Source organism: Eumetopias jubatus, unplaced genomic scaffold (genome assembly GCF_037043125.1).
Source record: "Eumetopias jubatus isolate StellerSeaLion01/CBP00866 unplaced genomic scaffold, mEumJub1_p1.0 scaffold_5, whole genome shotgun sequence".
Lineage (NCBI taxonomy): Eukaryota > Metazoa > Chordata > Mammalia > Carnivora > Otariidae > Eumetopias > Eumetopias jubatus.
In genome coordinates, this window is record NW_028274811.1 from 21,351,366 (window position 1) to 21,366,053 (window position 14,688).

Sequence of the window (14,688 nt, forward strand, 5' to 3'; positions counted from 1 at the left end):
TGCCCATGATGAGTTCCCATGCTTTTGAAAGACCACGTCTTGAATTGCAAATGGGGTGGAAAGGATAATGCAGAGCATAGGCACCTGAGGACGTGGTGGGAAGGGCTGAGTTGGATTGGTTCCGCCGCCCCCCCCCCCCCACAAGGGTGGATCTCTTCATGTCCTCAGGTGGAGGAGGAGAGATGGGAGCACCGTTCTCCCCAGTCTCGGTCAAAAGGAAGCCTGGAGGCCTGCACCAGGCCTGGGGCTGGAGTGGGCCTCTGCAGGCCGCATGCGCCAATTGGCATGCATATGTTGCACCTGGGGCAGTGACAAATGGCCCGCTGCATTTCCCTGTCTCCTTCAGAGCCACCTGGGAAAACAGCAGGCTGTTGCTGTGGATGCCAGAAAGAGCTGAGCTGTCGCTTTGCAGCCTAACTGGGCTTCCACGGATCTTCCTGCAAAATTTCAAGCACCATCCGACCGCTTTCTTACCGACACTGCTGCTCTTGTGGGCGAGTATCTTCCAGTTCACCCAAGAATTCGGATCTCGGGGATTTCTCGGGACAAAAACACAGTGCCGGTGGGGAGGGGGGCGTGTCTCTGTAAACTCAAACATCAGACTGCACTGGTAGGACAGGTCCTTTGTTGGCCAGGCTTGACTCCTTGTCTAATTGCTTTCTGAGGCTGCGAATCAAACATGATTTGGCACTGGCCAAGTCCAGCTGCGCATAGCGCAAGGCGTTGGTGCTAGGTGGACGAGAGGGAGACAGCAAAAGAGAAGGGAGAGGCTCGATGAAAGAAAGCCTGATGAGACCATTGTTAAGATACAAAAGGCCTGTCTGTTAAGCTGTGACCCCTTTAAAGGACAGAGTATAGGTTTTACCAAAGCAAAGACTCAACCAGGCTGCAGCTAATCGTTGCTGTGTTTCGGCACTGTCTGCCTTTGGTAAGTGATTTCCATGGGAACATGGCTGGCACCATGAGGACATGTCTGGAGGATGTGGGGGAGGTGATGTGGGGGGGGGCTCTGTTCACCTCTGCTGCCCCCTGGCCCCAGCAGCCCCTGGAACCTCCCTGAGGATCGCAGAGTTAGGGGAGAAAGCTCTGTTCTCAGAGGCAGGCCCCCCAAGCCTGCACCTTGGCTCAGCACTCCCCACGGTCACTCAGCTTCTCAGCCATGGTTGAGATTTCTTGCGTATTTGGAATGAAGGTACTAATACTTCCTGAGCCACTTGGTCAGGGTGTTGATGAGGCCTCAAATAATACATGTGAACATGCTTTGTGAACTGGACTGAGCCACGTGCAGAGAATGACTGCCACATTTACCTTCATTCCTGCTCTTTTTGTAAGCTGAGCTGCATCTCGTTTCTGTCTTTGAAAACCATCTTCCCCCATGGCTGGTGAGCTTCCGCCAGGCTGTACTTCCGGATCACGCTTTAGCTCTGACCTTGTGCCACTCCATCCCATTGGCAGGTAGCATGGAGGCACCTTCTTCCCTGTTCATCCACTTCTCCTCGTTCTCATCAGCCCTGTCTGTTCAGATCCCTGAACACAGGTTTTCACTTGTCCATGAAAACGTTTAGTGAAGGCACGTGGTGAGAACCTGCTATTTTGTTGGAGATCTTTGGGTCTATATGTTACAGCAGCCACCGTGATCTTAGCTTATCTAGCACATGATAAATATACTAGAAAATAAAGTGCAAGCCACGCCCAAGTGCCTTTGCAGGCCTGTTTCCATCAGAACTGTATTTTCAGTGACAAGTCAACTTTAATCTCTTAGATTTAGGACAACAAGGCTGTTTCGGGGAGGGATCTGTCAAGCTGGCATCTCTGTTGGGATGTACAAATTACCATGGGGATTAAAGGTAAAAATCAGAGCGTCAGAGTACGTGTGTTAGCGGCACTGACCTGGTCAGGCAGGTTGCCTGGCAGCAAGCAGACTGAGCAGGTCCCAAGCTGGGACCCTGCAGCAAGCACGGACCTCCAAATTTGACCCTCATAATCCCAGAGATTTTTTTTTAAAGATTTTATTTATTTATTTGACACAGAGAGAGAGACACAGCGCGAGAGAGAATTCTACAAGCAGGGGGAGTGGGAGAGGGGGAAGCAGGCTTTCCCCCGAGCAGGGAGCCCGATACAGGGCTCGATCCCAGGACCCCAGGATCATGACCGCAGCCGAAGGCAGACACTTAACGACTGAGCCACCCAGGTGCCCAATTCCAGAGATTTTTAACAAGTAGGCTCCTCAGGTCTCAATATATTCTAGAAGGGTCTTCTGTTCCCCCCCCCCCCCGCAACACACACATACAACCAGGGTTGGTCAACAAAGCAAAACCGAGAAGCAAATTTATTCATTCTTTCATCCACTCCAATAAATTTTTTTTTTTAAGAAATTACTGGATATTCCTTTGAAGTTTCTGATGGTGCAGAGTCCGACCACTTCAAGTCTGGCTTTACATTTCCCGAGGAGCATTCTGCAGACCCTCTTAGGGGCCGCAGAGCTACGAGGACACAGCACCTTTCCACTAGCCATTATGCCCTTGCTTACTCGGGGGACACTGCCCTAAATTTGGGGGAATGGCTAGATGTCTTTCCACTCCCACAGAGGTGCACATCATTAACACTGGTCCAAGATTCAGAGGGCTGACCTTAGTTTTACATGAGCAAATCTGCTTCAGGAAGCATCTCTAAAATGTCCCTTAGCCTTCCCAGAGGGGCTGCATACACAGGGAGCAAGGCCTCCCCAAGGAGACCAATGAACGGGCAGTACACGTTGGTTGGTGATTGAAACGAGGGGGAAAATAAAAATAATGGCCTGTCCAGTAACTTTCCCCTCTGAGGGAGACTTTCAGCCTCTGAATTCTAAGAACAGTCTCTGAGAATACGAATGCTCTTCGATAGAACATTTCCCTGGCTTTTGAGGCCTGTTATAAGCAGACAGTGTGCATGGCATGCCTGATGAACTGACTTGGAGGTTCCTGAATGTGCACAGAAAATGAAGGTGGGTGGGAAACCATACACTGACCTTCCTTTTCCAATGAAAATGGAGCAAATGACTAATTTCAAAACCATTAACATGTAAAAGCTGCATATTTCTTCTGAGAACAGGGCACAAAGGCTCTCCAAGGAGATTGCTGGGACATGATTACCAGCAACATTTAAGTTTTCAAAAACACGCCATGGAGGCTATTCACTCGGAGTGTGTAGCGGCAAAGTAGCTGCTTCATTAAACTTAAATAGTCTCGGCAGGGCTGTGCTTACAGACCCACGCTACCAAATTATACGTTTCTTTTCTGGATGCTTCACTGACCTCATTATGTGGAGCGGAGAGTTTGTCATTCCAAATAAAGTGACCATCCAGGTCTTTATAAACATGTCCGTCAAGCGCTTCATGAGCCTGCAGATTGCAACCCTGGCGGGCCAGTGGATTAAAAAAAAAAAAAATACACACAAAAACTTGTCTTTTTGTTTTCTTATTATTCTCTGCTTATGTGCTCATTGTCATACTTGCAGAGCAGAGTAAGCAGGTGAAATGCTTATTTCCGAGCATGAAGGAGGTTTTGATTTGGGGGTAAAGACATTTTCTTGAGGAATGTGTAAACACCAGTGAGGAACCAAGGGGGAAAAAAAAATCCAGACTAGCATAAGGCCAGTTGGATCCGCAGAGTTCCAATCTCACAGCATACTGTTTGGAAAGTGATACCCAGAGTTATTTATCATTTCCCATCTGCGTTATTATTTTTGATTCTCAGCCGCAAGAAGCACCAGAAGTATCAGACCAATCTTTTTTTTTTTCATTTAAAATTACTAATTTTCTCTTTAGGCAGGTAAAATCGTCTAGTTCTGCTGAAGGCAAATCAAGTAATAATTATCGTGTTTATACATATTTTTTCCCCTCAAGAAGTATTCATAAAATTAATTCGGATTTTGGAGGCTATCCATTTTTTCGTTTAATTTTAATTATATAGATGAAAATGGCAATTAAAAATCCCACAACTACCCTGTGCATTCAAAGACACAGCGACAGCTGAATTACACTTATAAATAACAACAGGCTCCCGCACACACAGCCCTGCTGAGCAGGGGTGGGGGGTGGGGGTGGGGGGAAGCAGAGCTCACTGATGAGTTTCTGGGGACTGGGGAGCAATCGGGACACGTCAGAAAAGTTGAAACGACAGGTTTAAAAACAACAGAGGGGAGCAGGCAAAACAGAGTAAGACATTCATGGGACATCACTTGGAGAAAAAGTATATTCTTCAAGTGATGTTCAGTGTGCCCAGTACCAAACAGCTCCCTGTCTAGCATAAGGAAAAGTGGAGAGGGTACAGCATGCTGTCCAGGATCTCTGATAATACAGGGGATGAACATTTCAGCTATAATGAGGGCAGAATATGCTCTAAGAACCAGGAGCTCCCAATCTGTTGCTACGCTCATACCCATTTTCTGCCAGCATCCAAGTGAATGACCACCATTAAGGAATTTGATGCGGGGTTCAGTCCCAGTTGTACCTCACTCACCCTCTTCTGTGCAGATAGCCCAGTACTAGGCATACAGGTTTGCTAGATTCCTAACGGCAACCTCCCGCATCCACTGTTGGCTGATTTTAAGCCGGGGTTCCTTGGGGCTTTCCCCACCTGCATGTCACCAAGACCACGGGGAGGCTACAGTCTTGTCCCTCCCAGGGAGGTGTCCAGAGTCTGCATTCTGCCAGGTTCTGGGGGCCCAGGCCTTCCTGCAGCGCCTTCAGGCCCTTGAGGGCCCAAGAGACTCGGCTGCATTGCCCTTGGTTTTGGCACGAGGATAACCAAAGTCACTCAGCTTGACAAGGAGTTAGGCAAGTGCAGAGTAAGGATGAAAGCTCCTTGGATTTTGCTTTTCAGCCCTGTCTTTGGCATCAGAGATGGACTCCCTATCATATGCCTTGGATTATTAGAAGCCCCCAAATCCCATGGTGCTATCACGTGTGGTCGAGTGAGGTGTCAAGGTCTGTGGGTGTCTTTGCGTTGCTTTTGTACATGTTTGGCTTTGGGGTCGGGAGTACTCTGGGAGCCTTTCAGGGGGCCATGTGGGGAGAGGGGCCGAGCCCTGGCTTTTGACTGCCACCCAACACTTAGCAACGGAAGACAGCTCCTTGGCGTTGAAACTCATTCTCCTCCCTGACGCTGAGGACCGGGGTAGGTGTGTGCCTGGCATGCGGAGGGCATTTCGTAACAGGCAGTGCTTAAGACTGCAGGGCAGCGGGGTCACCTTACAACAGCCGGGGGCCAGGGTGAGGACAAGGGGCTCCTTCCACATCCTACCCCTGGGTCTTCCCCTCTGCAGTCCTCCCCACTACCTGCCCATCTGCCCTAGTAGACGTCTCATGGAGACAGAACTGCTGACATCTGCTTTGACAATCTTATTGTAAATATAGAGACAAAGCATGACAACAGCCCCTGGAATTACTCTTCTCAGCCCTTAGACTTTGTTTCCTGCCTTTCCACTACACACACACACACACGTATCCTTATATATATATATGTGCAGAGATAAACCATAGGTTCTTTTCTAGTGCTTCCCTAAAATAAATGGGTCTAGTCTTTCAAGTCAAGATCCAACAAAGCACAAGAAAGAAGCAACACGTAGCCAAGGGCTGAGTTACCTGACATCACTTTATCATGTAATCTCTTCCCAAAGTATATCCTTGGTTCTTTTTTTTTTTATTTTTTAAAGATTTTACTTATTTATTTGACAGAGAGAGACACAGAGAGAGAGGGAACACAAGCAGGGGGAGTGGGAAAGGGAGAAGCAGGCTTCCCGCTGAGCAGGGAGCCCAATGCGGGGCTCGATCCCAGGACCCCGGGATCATGACCTGAGCCGAAGGCAGACGCTTAACGACTGAGCCACCCAGGCACCCAAGGATATTTTTAATAAGGATGGAAAACTTTCGTATTACAGATGTTTTCAGTAACTGACAGGACAATTGGTTGAAAAATAAATTTGAAATGAGAGAGTATGGGGATATTTTTTGGGGGAAGGGGTGGGTATATTTTATTTTTTATTTTATTTTATTTTTTAAAAAGATTTTATTTATTTGACAGAGAGAGACACAGTGAGAGAGGGAACACAAGCAGGGGGAGTGGGAGAGGGAGAAGCAGACTCCCCGCTGAGCAGGGAGCCCGATGCGGGGCTCGATCCCAGGACCCCGGGATCATGACCTGAGCCGAAGGCAGACGCTTTAACCATTTGAGCCCCCCAGGCGCCCCTGTATGTCCTGGGTTCTTGGGCACCATGATACTGGTGAGGAATGAAGCCTCTTTCTTCCTTACTTCCCACTGACCTCAGTGCAAAGCATTCAATGAACTCCTTCAAAGGAACCTCTGAGGAATTAGTTCTCATCCGAGCCCATGCCCCTTCTTGCTTTTGCTCTTTTGGCTGCCTGGCCCAGCTCACCACGCATCTTGACGTCAGTCCCCACGTCTCACACAGCCCCCACCTGTCAGGGCATCACCTTTATTTTATTTTTTTAAGGTTTTATTTATTTATTTGAGAGAGAGAGAGAGGGAGCACAAGCAGGGGAGCAGCAGGCTGAGGGAGAGGGAGAAGCAGACTCCCTGCTGAGCAGGGAGCCCGATGCGGGGCTTGATCCCAGGACCCTGGGATCATGACCTGAGCTGAAGGCAGACGCTTAAGGGACTGAGCCACCCAGGTGCCCGGGAGCATCACCTTTAACTGGACTTTTTCAGTGTGAGGGCCAGCCTGCTCTGTCCCTGAGCCTCCGAGCAGCCCGGTACCTGTAACACCTGTTAGAAATAGCCTGGCACGTTGGCTTACATGGAGGGCTGTTTCCACCAGAGCATCCTTGCAGGCCCTGCAGCCGCTCAGCAAGACCATCCTGAATCAAATCTGGTCTGTTCATTTCTTTGTATTTCCAGTCCTGCCAGAAAGGATGGGTGAGTTTCCTTAACCTGATCCAGCCTGTCTGACAGAAACAAAACCACTTAATACTGACACGGAATTAAATTCTTACCTAGGATAAAACAGCCACATACTGTGCAGAGGTCTACTTTTACTTTTAAATTTTCATCTGATGGGTTTTCCTTCAGAACAGACCAAAAAAAAAATTACACTATTAATAGCAATAGTGTGAGTATACTTTTCTATTTTCATAGCACTATTCATTTTCATTCTCTAAGTGCTTAATAAATACAGTGGGTCTTTATTGCCTTCCAGGGTGAAAATAACAGTTATACCCCCATGGAGGTCATTCATTTGCTTTACGCGCTAAAAAAATCTCTAGTGTGTCACAAATTAACAAAATGTTCCTGAGGACTGTGTTTTATTCTTGAATCTCCAATTTCACTAATAAATGTGAAAAACACATGTAGCCAGATAAGTCCCTGGAGACCCACCACTGCGGATGCTGAAGAAAGCAAGTGATTCCAGCTAAGATCAGCATTCACTTTCACACCAGAGACTATCTGTTACCCAAATCTCCTCCAGTTGCTTGATGTAAGGCAATGGAATCGGTTTCTAGTGGCTACCCACCCCCCCATCTAACAAAATGAGTTTTTTTTTAAAGGAAAGAGTATCTTCAAAAAATAAGAAAAAAACCATAACAGTTTTGATCATCAGATGATGACCTTTTTTTGTCACAGCCCCATTGGATCCTACTACCACCTCTGAGAGAGATCTTTTATTCCTTTTCTTAGTATTTTTACCATGCAAAGTTCCAAACAAATAGAATATTAAGTAAACTGACATATATTCCAGTGTGCCAATCTGACAATTAATCAAGATTTTGTCACACTGTGTCTTCCTCCCTTTCTCCCTCCATTTCTTCCTTCTTTCCTATTAATATTTTTTTAAGATTTTTATTTATTTGAGAGAGAGAGAGCAATAGAGGGAGAGAGAACAAGCGCAAGCCGGGGGGAGGGCAGAGGCAGAGAGAGAAGCAGACTCTCGGCTAAGCAGCGAGCCGGACGTGGGACTTGATCCCAGAACCCCGGGATCATGACCTGAGCCGAAGGCAGACGCCCAACTGACTGAGCACCGAGGTGCCCCCAAACTTGCTTTCTTGTGGTATCACTTAATTTGTTCCTCTAACCCCTGTGTTTTCTGTGAGCTTATAGATGGGCTCGATTGGGTTCAAGTTCACCTCTTAGACAACAACAGTTCATAGGTGACACTGCATCACATCAGGGGGCACCAAATGTACTGGGTGGCCGTCCCACTTTTAGTGGGTTCAAGTGATGGCAGATGATTCCTTCAGTGTAACGTTCCCCATCAATATTCTAACGGTCTAATGATTGCATGCACTGATGACAGTTGCTTAAAGCAATTATTTCACTTGGGGGGCTACAAAATCAAGCAGTTCCAAGTTGAATTTCCCTTCCAACTTTAGTAGCAGGAATTCTCCTGTAATGAAGAACTTTCCCTCATCAACCAGTGCAATCTGCTTATGCTGAAATCCAATGTGCACAGAAAAGGCATGATCACTGCTTAATTCTTTCCTTTGATTGCCAATTTTCAGAGTAAGGAATTGGTGCCTTAGTTACAAGCTATAGTAACTGAGTTGTTTTGTTATTGTTTATTCTTCAAGGTCCACTTGTTTTTACTGAAATTAAAAGAGAAATCAGACTGTCGCCCCATAATTCACCCTGCTGGTCTAGAGGACTGGACTTGTGATTCAAGTGGACACAACATAAATCAAGGGCATGGTCCCTGCCATCCAGCACTCTCGGTAAGAAGGCCAGGCACTGTTTCTCTCACCTGCTTTGGTGTCTGACTTTGTCTTTATGGTTGATAAGAGTCTTTCCTTAGGCTGAACACCCCTCCTAGACAGAGGGCTTCTGCATTGACAAGTTTCTGAGGAAAATGAGAACAAATCTAAAATATCCCCTCTTCTCACTTGGAGTCACTTGCCCCTGCAGACTTCCACTGTCGTGTGGTTGACTAGGTGCATCTGAAGGTGGCTGAATGCACGGACGCAGACTGGCAGAAGCACGGTGCATCAGACTGACGGGGTGAGGTCACTGAGCTTGTATCAGCTGGACCTTGTCTGTGACTCACCAGGAAGGCATTCTCACCCAGGGAAGCCTGCAGGTGCCGTCTGGCACGGCCACACCCTACTCTAGGGTTGCAGTAAATGACCCATTAACACGCCGCGCAAGCTTCCTCCAGGGGAGAAATCCGCCCATGTACGAGAAACAGCTCCTTCTTCTTCTCACTAATAAGGGTGAAAACATTTAGGCCATCCATGGGTATTCCCCGAAGAGGCATGTGTAAGTCCTCTTTAACAATGGCTGATGAGCTCTCTGAGCCTGACAGGAATCTGGGGTCTTTCCTTTTTTGCTAAGAGCAGAGACATTTTCTGCTCATTACTGCCTTGTTTTACTGACAGGCATCTGTCAGTTAGACATTAAAACAGAGTGATAATGGGGAGATAATATGCTGGCTCTGTCCACACACTTTAAGAGGGAAGCGCTCATGAAAAATGTGTATTTTGGGAAACCTAGATACTCATGTGCCCATCTGCATTTCCATTTAGTTTGAAATTGAGTGTAGAAGAGTGAAGCAGTGAGAAGAGGAATAAACAGGGAACCAGAATCAGAGGAGCTCCCTAAATGGCCCTGTAGATGCCCACCCTGTGTGGGAATCCTGCACTGAGCAGGAGGTGGGGGGAAATGGGTTAGGAAATGCATGCCAAAGAGGATGAACAGGATGGAAGCTTCCCCCCCCCCCCCCCCCCCCCCCCCCCGTCTTCACTGGAACTCACTGAGAGCTGCTGAACCAAGGAACTGGCAGAAAACATCTTCCAGGACTCTGTAAATGGAGGACTTTCACACATTCTGAAAAAGCACAAATACCCTCTTTTGAAAGAGGTGAAAAGGGAAGTGCACACTATAAATAAGCTAATAAAAGCAATTCAGTTCCTATTGAGAATCTTTCTAGTAAATAGTTCTCTGTCGGAAAGTAATACTGTTACGCAGATATCTGGACCTCCAGTAGTATTTTCGGGTCCTGACTTCTTGGCTAATGCATATCTTCCAGCTCTCTTTCTTTCTCTCTCTCTCTCACACACGCACACATGCCCCATATAATACCATCTTAATTTCGTCCAATCCAGTAAAATGTCAATTTATTCAATTAATGATTCTAATATAATACCATCTTTATGTTAACAAGTCACCATAAAATCTTACCATTGTGGACTCAGCCACAGAGCCTGGGGACTACGGGTGTGTAATCCCTACTGCAAGGTTCTCATAGGAGCACGACAGGAAGAAAGCAGGGGCCATCACAGCCATGGGCAACAGGCAACTTGACTGGCACAGAAGCCAGTGATCACTAGCCTCACCAGTAAAAAGGGTTCGATTTCTTTCTGAAACAAAGCTGGAGAAGCTCTCTCTGCAGCAGTGACTCCGCATATGAGATCCGGCGTGGGCCACTGCTGGCTTGAATTCTGGCTCTTCTGTCTCCCCCAGTTGGGGATAAAATTGTGCCCATTTCGGGGGCTCCTGGGGGGCTCAGTCGGTTAAGCGGCTGCCTTCGGCTCAGGTCATGATCTCAGGGTCCTGGGATTGAGTCCCACATCAGGCTCCCTGCTCAGCGGGAAGCCTGCTTCTCCCTCTCCCTCTGCCTGCCGCTCCCCCTGCTTGTGCTATCTGTCAAATAAATAAAATCTTTAAAAAAAATGGTGCTCATTTTGTATTTGAGAGTTAGATGAAATAATGTATATGAAGGGCCTAGCACAGAGCCTGGCTCACAGTAAACATTGCCAGCTGCAGTTCCTGGGCCTGGTCCACAGCCACCTCACGTCTCCCGGGCACACGATCACTTTCAGTATTTCTGTTCAAGCCCACAGACATTTATTACAGTACTGACGCTAACACGGACAGCCACCATGTGCCCTGAGAGGCAGAGTAGGGGGAGCAGGAAAAAACCCATGAGCTTGGGAATCATGCACATGATTTTCAACATTGGCTTTTGCCACCAGTTACCAGGGTTCAGTCTTGAATAAGTTACTTAACTTCCCTGCTTGTCAATGTGCCCATCTACGAAAAAGAGATAGTCACTTCCTTACACAGTTGCCGTGCAACCAGCCGACAGGGTATGGAAAGTGCCTGGCCCAGTGGTTACCCACTCAGCGGTCTCTGTCATTATTATCAGAGTATTATCTGTGTCTCTGGAGAGGGGCAGAGTCGGGCCCGATAAATCCTGCCATTAGATGGTGTGATCCTGAGCTGGGGCAGGTGGACTGGAACTTGCCAGAGGAACACTGGGCTGAGACAGAACACACACACACACACACACACACACACACACACACACACACACACACAGGCATACTAGGAATCTAGAGAAATTAGGTAGTAGTAGAGGTATTATCTTAAAACAGCATCAAGGGGTGCCTGGGTGGCTCAGTTAAGCATCTGCCTTTGGCTTGGGTCATAATCTTAGGGTCCTGGGATGGAGCCCCAAATCGGGCTCCCTGCTCACCGGGAAGCCTACTTCTCTCTCTGCTTCTGCTCCTCCCCCCACTCATGCTTGCTCTCTCTCTCTCAAATAAATAAATACAATCTTTAAAAAAACACACAGCATCAGTACAATACATAACACAAAATTGTCTCCCTTTGTTTTTGCTGGAGGGCAAATAGGAGAGTCTGGGGGGCCAGGTGGGCCACTACTGCTCTTGGAAACTTCCCTTTCTACCCCCTGGGTATGCCCGGGAGCCAGCTACCATTCTGGCACCAGAATGAGGTAACTACTCTGAAGCATTTAGTACAGATGCGGAGGAATGAATGGTCTTGTTCTTTTCTGGGGAGGACGTGTCTGTGCGCTTTCCTGAGAACAAAGGGGAAAATCAAACTGAGTCTGTCATTTTCAATTCTATCTGTTGATGCCAACACTCCTAAAACCAGGCACTCACTTTATCTCGTTTACACAGAGCTCAGCACAGGGCCCGCTTAGATGCTTACTAGGTACACGAGGGAGAAACGTGTGTTCTTTTAATAAAACAGGGGTATGCAGAAGGGGCGATGCATGGCTTTTTGGACTGTAAGGATCTGGACACTTGAAAGAGGTCGAATACACGGCATCATGCTTTCTATTAAGTCCTACTTTCAAGGTGACATAAAATTCCCGTCCTGTTTGCTAGGGGAGAAAATGCAACCACAGCTAATCCATGATGACAGTGTGTACAGATGCAAATGAGGCATGCTGATTTCTCTAGCTTGGCCTGTTCATAAATTGGACTGATTTTGTAGATTTACAAACGATGATCACTATGGTAAATTCAATAACAGGATTTTCTGCTTTAAATGTAGCATTCTCTTCAGTATCTTTTTACAGCCCTTAAGTGGTTTTTGATGTACACGAAACTAAAAGCTTGGAGAATTAAAAATTACGCAAATAATGAAGATGAGTTCCTAGGTGAATCACCCATTACTGTGGAGGTTTTTGGATAGTTTCATTTAAAAGAGTAAAAAGGCCATCTAAAGGTACTTGTGTATCTACAAATGATTGTAAAGTCATTCTCTTTATTTCTTTCCAACTCCCATAAGCCTCTTTTATTAATTTCAAGGAATAAAGGCCCAATCTGCTTCAGTAAACTGCATTATTTTTTAAACTACAAAAACAAGCGGTTTCTCTACATGAACAATCTTCTTTAATGGCAACGCGGTCATTGGGAAGACCACGCTAAAAGGTACACTTTATAGATCTTCTTCCCTCTACCTTGTAGCTCCTCTCTACCTACTTCTTCTTCTTCTTCTTTAAATATTACTAAGACCCAATGCTTAAAATTAAAAAAAAATTAACTCCAGTAGAGTTAACATACAGTTTCATGTATACAATATGGTGATTGAACAATTCCATATATTACTCAGTGCTCATCGTGGTGAGTGTACCCTTAATCCCCATCAACTATGTCACCTATCTGTCCGCACCCCCCACCCCCAGTCCACCTCTCTTCTGGTAACCATCAGTTGGTTCTCTATAGTTAAGACTCTGTTTTTCAGTTTGTCTTTTTCTTTGTTCGTTTGTTTCTTAAATTCCACATATGAGTGAAATCAGATGGTATTTTTCTTTTTCTGACTGACTTATTTCACTGAGCATTATATTCTCTAGATCCATCCATGTTGTTGTAAAAAGACCCAATACTGGTTTGGTGGGAAGAGCCCTGGGTCGGGCCCCGGAGGCGCTGGGTGCTCTGCCTCTGACAGGCATGGGGACCCCAGCGTGCTCTTCACTTTGGCTCATTCACCAGTAATACATGAGAACTCAATCAGCCTCAGTGACTGACTCAGGGTGTTGTCAGAATAAAATGAAGCGGTAAATGCGCAAATACCCCCAAGGTCAAGGCACTGCAGCAGTGTGGTCAACGGTCATCAGTGGTCTCCAGCACCGTCCTCCTCTACCTTGGCGGCAGCCACAGAGGTCAACAGTGGAGAGACAAAATGACCCACACAGGATACACTCTCTCTTTTTTTCCCCACATAAATACAATGTGCCTAAATTAACGTTTGGTTAGCTTGTTTCTTTTTAACCAGAGACATACCAATTTAGATTAAAAATCCGTATACTTAACGTGCCTCATATCCTTGCTAGAGAGGACGAATCTATAAACAGGAGCTGTAATGACCGGCCAAACTTTTCTAAAGCCTCATTTATCATTCCTGTTTGGAATTTATATATCCAAATCGCCTGGCCATCAATTGTATATTTAAGCCATGTGAGCCTTATAAGAACTGGTGGGTATTTTCTCTTGTTTCATGAGTGAGGAAATGAAAGCAAAGAGATTTTATGAATTTCCCAGTCCCCTAAAGATAGTAGAAGAACCTGATAACTCCATCTCTGACCCCAATTTCTGTGCCTTGCTCCTACAATTATTATTTAACCCTGATGAAATGCATACGTGACGCAAGGTGCCCTTAGTCATTCTGGTTGGGGTGATAAGGAAGACTAAGGCAAGAGGATTAAAAGTGAAAACCCCCTTTTCCCCCCAAAGTTAGAGTTAACAAAGTTGGTGATTTCTCCAGTTATGACAAGCATATTCCACAAAAAAACTTCAGTTTCCTAAGGCACTGAGTAGAATTGAATGCTTAAGGGGAAAGTACATGATCTTTTGATAAGACTCCAATTTTGAAACAGGAAGAACTCTTGGTATTTAATGCTTGGGCAAGACAGTGTGTAACGGCTACAAGATTTCATGATTAAGTTTTACAATATGCAGTTGCAGTGGTTATCACTGACATTGATGCGTACCTCAGATTTTTTTTTCAATCTACATTTTACTGACTTAGAGGAGAGGAGAGCCTAATTCTCAGCTCTGTTGGTTTGATTCTGTTGAATTTTTTTTCTCCCCCTAAGCTGGGAGTTAATGTGGAGGACAAAAAGGAGAAAATACGAGAAAACTGAAAGCCGAGTCACTTTCCTGAGTATTCCCAGAGTTTCATGCTGCAGATAAAACTTCTTCTCATATCTGTGAGTCATCACATATTTTCTGGGTATCACAACTCACTCACGTCCCTTTTTGTGCAATGATTTAATTTTTCCCCACAGCACTTTAAAACTGTAGGCAAGAAAGTTCTGTGGGCTGTCCTACTGAATTACAGAAAATTAGAATCTGGTTTGAGGGAAATAACTTCACATGTGCATTGCAATGAAGAAAATGTAATAGTTTCAGTTTTTCAGAGGCCAAAATAAATAATTTGCCTTATTTCT

The 14,688-nt window shown here is 46.0% G+C and overlaps 1 protein-coding gene across 2 annotated transcripts in view; it reads right to left on the reverse strand.

The window, feature by feature from the left end:
* Window positions 1-14,688, reverse strand: part of MARCHF3 (membrane associated ring-CH-type finger 3) — a 131,523-nt gene that overhangs the window by 38,151 nt on the left and 78,684 nt on the right. Inside the window, exon 1 of one of the 2 annotated variants that reach the window (XM_028103427.1) lies at window positions 475-562. The exons of the other annotated variant lie outside the window; for it this stretch is intronic. The gene's annotated coding sequence lies outside the window, so the exon portion shown is untranslated. Of the gene's footprint in view, window positions 1-474; window positions 563-14,688 lie in introns of those variants that run through there. 2 annotated transcript variants of the gene reach the window in all.